At 36.4% G+C, this 10,342-nt stretch overlaps 1 protein-coding gene across 4 annotated transcripts in view; it reads right to left on the reverse strand.

The window, feature by feature from the left end:
• LOC126818286 (putative ankyrin repeat protein RF_0381) overlaps nucleotides 1–6,437 on the reverse strand; it is a 29,939-nt gene extending 23,502 nt beyond the window's left edge. For 3 of the 4 annotated variants that reach the window (XR_007679179.1, XM_050545615.1, XM_050545612.1), the window contains exon 1: nucleotides 6,305–6,437. The gene's annotated coding sequence lies outside the window, so the exon portion shown is untranslated. The remainder of the gene's footprint in view (nucleotides 1–6,304) is intronic. The other variant, XM_050545614.2, reaches the window with a different exon arrangement.
• Nucleotides 6,438–10,342: the final 3,905 nt, after the last annotated feature.

The raw sequence follows: 10,342 nt of genomic DNA on the forward strand, positions 1-10,342 counted from the left end.
ACTACTGTGTTACTGTTGTGACATTAAAAACACTATCGTTGTTCCTGTTACTTATTTGATTTCGGAATCGTAAGAAAAAGCAACGGTGAAGTCCTACAAGAAGAAAGATGCAACAGTAGCCAGGCCAGAGCCAAGCAACACCTAGACGATCAAGGGCTGTTCGTAAATATGTAGTACGAAACGATGCATGGGTTATACGTCGGATGTAGCAACCGGGTTTAGCGTCGACCTCTCTCCACGTCTGACAGACGACCCATGGTGTTACATATTTGATTTGGTAGCCGTAAGAGGATTCGACCTGGGTAAATACATTTTTTCAAAAAATTGAACATGTTTAAATTTGTTTAACAGACCAAATAATGCGCAGTAAAATTTTAATTATTAAATAAGGGTTATAACTTTATGCGTAGGAATATGATATATAATGAAGCGTGACCTGCAGGTTAATATAATTTCTGTAATATGATTACCTGTAGGAATGTCATATTGGAGTTATCTTAACTTAAAGTGGGCCTATAGGGAGTAGGTTACTAAATTTTAAGGGAAACGGAATAGGAATTAAAATAAAGAATTAATGGTGTCTCCGTATCAGAGAGAGAGAGAGATGGGGTTAAACGTCCACTCGACACAAACTAGGTCATTTCGGGACTAACATATGGTTCAAGTTTATTTCATTAATTCACTTGTGCGTAGGGGTCTTTAGCAGTGGGATTGGAAACCAGAGGACCCGGAGAAACCCCACGAGGTTGGACAGGCGACCCTACTCCTTGTCACGTACAACCGGGGAATCGAAACCCCGCCAGTTGACCCAATGACAGACCGCATGATACAGCGCGCACATGCTAACCATTCGGCCATCCAACCCCCCGTATCAGAGTAGAAAGACGGCAGAGTGGATGATAGAGTTGGCTGTGTTTCTGCTTTGATTCGTTAACATCTCTGTGTGTCTTGTTCATTATAATATGTATTTGGCTAATTAATTATAACTAAGATGATTTTGAGACCCTAGTCTAAGTCCAAAATCATGATGGTAGCCAGGTACGGCGAAAAATAAGTACAATGTAATTTAATCTTTGAGATTATCGAGCGAGTCAGTGGTTTAGTCTATAATGAGTTCGTATATTGTTGCTTTAAAATGTATAATCCTATACAACTGCAAGCGTTATGTATGTTATTTTGTGTCATTAAGTTTTGCTTTAAATAGTTCACGCGAGGTGATTAAAAATATGCAATTCATAGTATGTTGTCTGCTCTTCAGGGTGTGCAAGTCACGTGATGAAAAATCTGATAAGAAATTTATTAATGGGTGGTTGGAATAAATAATGAGTTAAAACTTAACACATGTTTGGGTTTAGATAAATATATAGACTGTTGTTCGGGTGAATAAAACTGCAACCATTCGCTTGGGACATATTTCTAGTTAAATTGAATAAAACGGGATGTCATTCAGATAGTGGCCATGTTTGCGTGGCATTCTTGCACATGTAACATTAAGATGGAATAGGTAACCGTGGGCCCGTTTCATGCATTGGTGTCGTATTTGTATTTGTTTTAGCTCACATACAAAATTAATGAAGGTAGGTCAAAAAGGTGAGATTACCGGTAGTAGATGTTTGTGTAACATGGATAATGTTTATACAAATTTGGATAACGTAATCCTGATGTTGAAATGTTAAAATAACATTGTAATTGCTTTGGCGGAATTATAAAGCAAATGAAATGAAATGAAATGGGGTTTAACGTCCTACTGTTCTGCTCCTATAATGGGCTAATGAAGACGGGCATACGCCATACAGTGTGCTATGAGGGAAATTTTGCCCGGGCAGCGGCACTATCGCCTACTCTTATATCGAATTCCAACTGCCAAGGGATCTTTAACGTGCTTTCCAATGTTTACACGGGACCTCGGTTTTTCGTCTCATCCGAAAGACTAGACAGCTGTCCTGGTCAGGCCCTACGTCCTGCATCACTGACAAGGGGAAACCACGTCGGAAAATCGGGATGAACTTTCTCGGCCAATGCAGGGATCGAACACCCGACCTCCAGGCTGGCGAGCCAGCGCCTTACCCACCAAGCCACCGTGGCTCCCGAATTATAAAGCAAAAACGAAATTATAAAATTGTAGATTACTGAGTTAAAGTCAAGACGTCAAACATAGTTTGTAGATTTATAATTTAATACTTTGTTAGCATTCTGATGATTAAAGAGACACATCAGAGTTTATTAATAATTGAATGAAGGTTTACTTTTAAGTTAACAGTATGAGTAAATAATAAGATTTAAGAATAATAATGTTAGGATAATATTAAAATTACGTTTAAAATTAAGAATAATTAATTCTTGATCGTATGGCAATGACATGTTTTGATTTGACAGATGAAATGTCCTAACCATTCATCACAAAAAAGTGAAGAATGTTCTTGGAAGTCTGAAGACTTGTGTCTAACGAGATAACTTCTGCTTCAAGAAAAGAAAAGACTCATTGTTGAGAAATGTGATAGCTGAAATAGACCAATAGAAATCCAAGAAGAAGAATGGTTTACCAATTTATCAAATTGAGATTTTCTGTGACAGAAGTCAAAGTGAAACTGAACTTTATAAATATTAAGCGTAAAGTTATAATGTTTTGGAATTGGGACATATCAAAAGAACCAAGAAACCTTTTAGTTATGTTTTTCTGTGTTTAATTAAAGATAATTATTATAGGACTCTGGAATTGCGGTGATGAACTTTTGGAGAGCGATTGCATGCGACTTTTGATTTTTGATATAATTGTTGGCCATATTTAATATTGGGTGTTAATCGTATATATATGCATGTTTGCATGAATAATTATATAATTATATGGATGCTGGGTTAGAAGAATGGAAAGTTTTCAAGGGTTTTCCTAACTAATAAGTAGCACAAATCCTAAAGCAGGGGAGGTAATGTAGTAACATGGATGGTAGGAATTTGTGCTAAAGAACACATATGTTGAATCATATTATGGTTTTGATTAATTATTCTCCATTGCCAAAATATTAGCTATGGTATAAGTTTATTTTGAAATGCAAATTAAATTGTTTATGAAATATTGTGACAATAACAGGACATGGGGGCTAAAGATTAGGAATAGAGAAGAAATATGGTGCCTGAAACAATATCATTAACTTTACAAATTATTGATTCTAAGTTTATAACCAAAAATATAGAAAGTATGCTGGTTATTTAGATACGGTAACCCAGTTATAGTTTAGTAAACATGTTGGCCATTTGCATTTTTCAAGGATAAATTGTTCCTGTTTAAAATACACGTGAGTGGAAAATTACTTATTAGCCCACGAGAAAAGGCGCGCCTCGTAATGGATCAGCCATAGTAGGTCAGATCACGTGTGCGCTGATTATATATTCGTATTTTATCAATAAACCAGTATCGCATACATCGAAATGTTCGTACAAAACTTGTCAAAAGCTTAGAAAGGAATAGTACATACATCAGTTTTATCATGGACAGTTATGTCACAAGATCGTTAAAATTAACGTTTTATTGTCAAAATAACAAGACAGGAAGATATTGATATGCATAAAGATATTGTTAATGAACAGAGAAACGGTGATAAAAAATATGATCCAAAGGTACATTGAGATTATTGACAGATTTAAACAGCTTGTCTCAACAAGTAAATATTCCCTTTGTCAATCATCTTTATAATGTCGACATCACGACACATATCACGAGTGCGAGGACTTCGATGTGGCTATCAGGTATTTTCCAGTCACCAGTTTACAGATTTTTTTCAGAATGTTGTCAAGAAAATTAAAAAGGTAGTTTATATTCAATATGAGTAGCATTGGGTACAGTAATGGCGTTATTTCATTAAATTTCTCAACATTTAGAATTTAGTTGCAGATTAAAACAACTACCTGGAATTAAATGAAATAGGGCTAAACGTTCTACTGGTTTAAAGGACAATATTGGTGCCAGTCATTATCACATATGTGATAGAACTGGTTAAAAACGTTCCAAATATTATTTTATCCCAGTGATCATTGCTACGGATAGATGTGTAATCAAAGCCTCAACAATCGGAAGTGACGAACACAAAAGTTATCCCTCTATATAACTGACTCATGTGACGAGTGATAACAGATACATGGGCGAATTTCTGCTCAATAATTCTTTCGAAGACCAAAAGTTGTTATATGAGACTGTAAGAGTATATCTGACAATTCAAAATAGTAATTGAATGTCATTAGATAAGAGAACACGAGAAAAATAGAAGCAATCCGTACATTCACATGTGTTTATTCATTCTATCCTTATAAAAACATGGTAATGCATGGACTTTATCTAGTGACATTCCATTTTTTTTATGAATTGTCAGATATCCTTTCACAGTCTCACACAACAACTTTTGGTCTTCGAAGGAATTATTAGTGAGCAGAAATTCGCCCATGTATCTGGGCTAACCAATGCTATCACATATGTGACAATGACTGGCACCAATATTGTCCTTTAATGATTACGGGCGTACAGTGTGCTACTAGGGAAATTTTGACCGGATATCAGCACTTCTGTCTAGCCTACTACATGCACACCAATGTGTAAGGGGTTTGGATGGCCGAATGGTACACGCTGTATCATAAGGTCTGTCATTGAGTCAACTGGTGTGGTTTCGATTCATCGATTGTACGTGACAAGGAGTAGGGTCGCCTGTCCACCCTCGTCGGTTTTCTCCGGGCCCTCCAGTTTTTTCCCACTGCTAAAGACCCCTACGCCAATCAAATTGCTTATCGCTCTGCTTACCCTGAGCAGAAAATGCTCATTATCGAACTTAGTCAAGGTATTGATGTAATGAAACGATACACCAAGTTTCATCACTCTGACTTAATTAGAACTAAAGTTATCGTGTCCCAAATCATCAACCAATCAAATTGCTTATCTCTGCTTACCCTAAGCCGAAAATGCTCATCTTCGAACTCCATCAAGGCATTGACCTAATAAACACCTACACCAAGTTTGAACATTCTAGCTCAATTAGAAGGAGAGTTATTGTGTCCCAAAAAGTGTGATGGACAGACAGACGGACGCACAGACAGACAGACGGACGAACCCATTTTAATAATCCCCTGCTTTCTTTGAAAGGCGGTGGACAAAAAACAAAACAGAAAATAAAATTAATAGTGTGGCCATTCGCCCCTCCCAGAACCCCGCCAAGGCCACGCCAATACCACACACCTTGTAAGAAAGCGTATGACAATAAAAGTTGTATGACAATAAAAGCTGTATCTGATGACCCAAGCAAATCAATAAATACATGTGTAATCATTTCATTAAAATATATTTAAAGCACATATATTGATATCGTGTCTGAATAACTGTGGGTTAAATTACATTGTTTACACAAGCGATATTATCTGAATTACAATACCTGTAATAGTTGCAGTTTAAATTACTTGTATCGGTGGGTTATTGGATGGCCGAATGGTCAATGGTCAACGGTCTGGCGGGGTTTCGATTCCCCGGTTGTACGTGACAAGGAGAAGGGTCGCCTGTCCTACCTCGTGGGTTTTCTAAGGGTCCTCCGGTTTCCTCCCGCTGCTAAAGCCCCCCACGCGCAAGCGATTTATTGAAATAAAATTGAACCATGTGTTAGCCCCGAAATGACCTAGTTTGTGTCGAGTGGACGTTAAACCCCATTTTTCTCTCTCTCTCACTTGTATCGGTATAAACATAATGTTTCTACAAGTCCCTACCCGCATATACACATGTACACAGATAAAGGTCTTGATAATGATAGCTTAACAACAGGTTTTCCACTTACCATAAATAGATATTGAGTCACACACCAGGCGTTTCATTCGATATAAAGGGAAACTGATTGATACGAATCTAATAGATATAAAATGTACGTATTTAAACTGTTTAGTTTAACAATCAGAATAGACTTTAGAGTCTGTCCTCAAACCACATCATCTGTTTTACACGTGTATAACGTTTCGAGTTCCTGTTGTAGTGTCACAATGATGGGATCGATATAGAAACTGGTCTACTAGTTATTTAGGTTATATTTACCCCAGTTGCCATCGTCTTCTGTATCAGACAGAGCAGGTGCCCTGTTTGAATAACATCTGGTACCACTTCTCAATTGGACTCACATGGCAGATAATTTGCTTTTACTTTAGTTGATAGAAAACGAGTTGTATTGGTATGTTTTAATTAAACGATTCGAATGTGTAAGTTCTAGGTCATATCAGAAACATACAACAATATATTAATACATTCTGTTTGACGTCTCTACAGACTTTTATCATAAGAACTCACCTATTTACTTGAATAATCTTTTAGTTGTCTGGTGAAATATTTCTTCTTCTCTATAAATAAATGGCGATTTCTTCCTTGTTTCGGTTTATGCAAGGGAGATAAATCTATTCCAATGCATGTGGTCTCAGGCCAGTTATTCTTCCCTTTTAATCTACAAGAAAGCCAACATATCGCAATCATCGAATCAAAATAATGTATCGTTGACAATCGATCACACCTAAAGCATGAATATTTTAAGCTTCATTAAAATCAGATACAAATTTGTGACTTCTAGAGTACCCACAACGTGGGTAGCCTATTACGTGCTTATTATACTATTTGAATAAATGAGTCGGTCATTATGGTGTAAAGGTTATATTGTTGAAGAGTTTTTAAAATCAAATAAACAATGTGACATCCAGAGGCCCACAAGCTAACAACGTGATTTTTCGAACGATCAGGGGTCATAAGCCAGGACATTGCAATCCGATATGCGCTAATATAGACAGAAACCGAGTTTTGGAGAGTATTTTTAAATTTTAAAAAACCCGGAAACAATTGTGACCTCTAGAGTGTCCACAACCGTGACATTCCAAGAATTATATGCTTCAACACCACTTGCGTAAATAATGCTAGAGTCATATAATTTGCAATTTTAAATAAGTCTGTATGTACTATAACATATTTTTTTTGATAGTTTTCTGAGGTGGTCACCTGACAACATTCTGAGTATTTGGTCCACTTGACATGGAATGCCCCATTTAAGTAATTATCACAAATCATTGGAATTTGTTTGGATTCTAGTGCTCCCTACACTAACGGAGACAAATATTTAATATCAAGCACCATAACTCCGAAAATCGTTAACAATCACAGGCCTCTTCGTCTAATGATCTTTAAAGTCAATCGGATATTATCTTTAGCCTCTAGGGCGATCATGGGCCATAACTCTGGCAGTAATAATCGGAAATCGTTAAAGGGGAAGACCAACGATTTTCAATAAGGTTTCCATAAATAATAAATATATATTTAGAAATAATCCCTCCTATAACATATGCAAAAAATAATTTGTAAGCGAGAAATTAATTTTTATTAATACTGGAAGTGACGTAGTTGGTTCGACACGCTCACTGGTCACTATAGTAAACATACAAATTTGGAGCAAGTTTAGCGCTGTATTTTGTGATCGTTTCGCCGTTTGGCAGAAAATCTGATGAAAGGTAATCTTTATTAGGATATTAAGAACAAGAACTTACGGTGTTTTGAAGGTATAATATACAACGCGTTTGTGTAAATTAAGTTTCTAAACTGGACACTGTGACACAATTTAAACCACATGGCTAATTGTTTACATCACGTGATAGCTGGCACGTGACAGATATTAACCGAACACAAATTGGCGACCTATTCGGCTAGCGACCTATTCGACCGATCCAGCTGGCAACCTGTTCGTTGGCAACCTATTCAGAATGAGAGCGCACCCCTTTAATATGATTGTTCCACCTTTTACTAATAATATTTCGAAAGCTTATTTAATCAGCTTTCGGAATATATTTAGTTGGATGTCCAGAATTTTGTAAGATAATGCGAAATTACATCTCTATTCTGAGCTAAAGGAATGGATAAATGATAATATATTCTACTTTCATTTGATAGACGTTACGTTGGATTTTATTGGTTGATAAAAATAGATGAGTATGGTAGCTATTGTATGGCAGCTTGATCTCGGCGATTTCTTCCTTGTTTCGGTTTATGCAAGGGAGATAATTCTATTTCAACGCACATGGTCTCAGGCCAGTAATTCTTCCCTTTTAATCTGCAAGAAAGCCAACATATCGCAATCATCTAATCAAAATATTGACGGGGTGGGTTAGATTTCGATTTTTTTTGCAAGTCTTATCAAAATAATCTATCGTTGACAATCGATCACACCTAAAGCATGAATATTTGCTCAAACCTGGCAGGAAATGTAAATTTTGAACACTCTTATTATAATTTATACTCAGAATCAACAAGAATTGAAATGCAAGGAACATCATGTAGTCCGGGGAAACACTTAGTAGTCTAGTTCTAATCCATAATTCAAATACATATCACATGAACGGCCACTTATGTGTCCAGGGGGCGGGCACTCTACATTGTAATATAACTCCAAATGCCTTTCCTACAATTTTAAAGGGGTTGGTTGGCCCTAATGGTTAACGCGTGCTTGTGAAATCACAAGGTCTGTCATTGAGTCAAGTGACGTTGTCTCGATTCCCTGCTTGTACGTGACAAGCAGTAGGACAGCCTGTCTAACCTCGTGGGTTTTCTCGTGTCTTCTGATTTTCGTCCACAGATAAAGACCCCTGCGCGCAAGTGAATTATTGAAAGAAACTTGAACGATGTGTTAGTCCCGAAATAACATAGTTTATGTTGAGTGGACGTTAACCCCCCCCCCCCCTCTCCCTCTCTCGCTCCCACTCCCTCTCTCTGTTACCAAGCTCATAAGTATGTGGTATGGTTTAAGCCTGGGCAATTACTAAATTCCTCTCAACGTAAACGATTACAACGTATATTTGAAATTCATATTAGCGACGTCGATAACAATTTCACATTCATTTGGTTGTTTTGATAGGAAGTCTATTACTGTAGGTGTATTGTTGACTTACTTGAATTTATTTCTTGGTTATGGTATTTATTAGAATAGAAATTAAAATTAAAGCACTTTTAAATAGGCACGGATATGTAAATGGCGGATCAAGGCCTTCATGGATTACTCAGGTTTTTTTTTAATGAAAACTGTCATATACGTTGCCAGACGAAAATGGTAATTTTACCAGATAGTTATCTGATGGATGCAATCTTAAAATAGTTTTAATTCAATAAGTTGCAAGTGAACTTTGCCTCTGTCCAGACTATAACGGTCTAGATAATAGCAATTTTCACCAAATAATACATTCTACATGTACAACAGTTCATTTCTTATTAAAAGTAACTTTTTTAAAATTAAAATGAACTATTGTTATTCAATTGACCGTGATGGAAACACTCGGTCAATATAAAGGTCTTTGAAATGTTTGATACAAAAAAAGACTGGTAGGAGATTCTCTATTTATGCACGTAATTGCTGTGTGTGAAATAGCTTTATTTAACGTCCGCTTCCATCGAGGTGATATTGAGTCAAACGTAAATGCTGTTTATTTGGGGTAGATATACCGTGTGTGTGTGTGTGGGGGGGGGTAGAATATAGAAAACAATCTTAATCCTGCCAAACACCAGTGACAAAACTGTTTAACAACTTATACATATCCATTCTACATCTAACTGATTCCTGACTGATGTTTATTTTATATCAAGACAGGGTTTAGTTGCTTGTCCAATTGACGATGTTACGACATATACACTGTACAACGTAATGTGAGCCTCGCACGCGTTAAACTATTCGCCCCGCCCCCTGTTTATTACACTGTGATTGTTTGTGCTGACATGTATAAACGTGATTGTGATTGGTTGGACTTCTTTCGAGAAGAGGTGCGCCTTGAAATAGATCCACCATAGTAGGTTAGATCACGTGTGCGCTGATTATATATTGTTATTTTATCAATAATCCAGTTTCACATATATCAGAATGGTCGTGAAAAATTATACATACATGCATATTTACTCCTAGCAAGCGATCAGTTTTATCATGGACAGTTATGTCACAAGATCGTTAAAATTAACGTTTTATTGTCAAAATAACAAGACAGGAAGATATTGATATGCATAAAGATATTGTTAATGAACAGAGAAACGTTGATAAAAATATAATCCAAAGGTACATTGAGATTATTGACTGATTAAAACAGCTTGTCTCAACAAATAAATACTCCCTTTGTCAATCATCACGACATATTACGAGTGCGAGAATTTCGATTAGGCTATCATGTATATATTTTACAGAGTTTTTCAGAATGTTGCAAAGAAAATTAAAATATTAGTTTATATTCAATATGGCGTTATTTCATTAAATGACTCACCATTTAGAATTTAGTTGGAGATTAAAACAATTACCTGGGGCCTGTTTCACGAAATTTT

Source organism: Patella vulgata, chromosome 4 (genome assembly GCF_932274485.2).
Source record: "Patella vulgata chromosome 4, xgPatVulg1.2, whole genome shotgun sequence".
Lineage (NCBI taxonomy): Eukaryota > Metazoa > Mollusca > Gastropoda > Patellidae > Patella > Patella vulgata.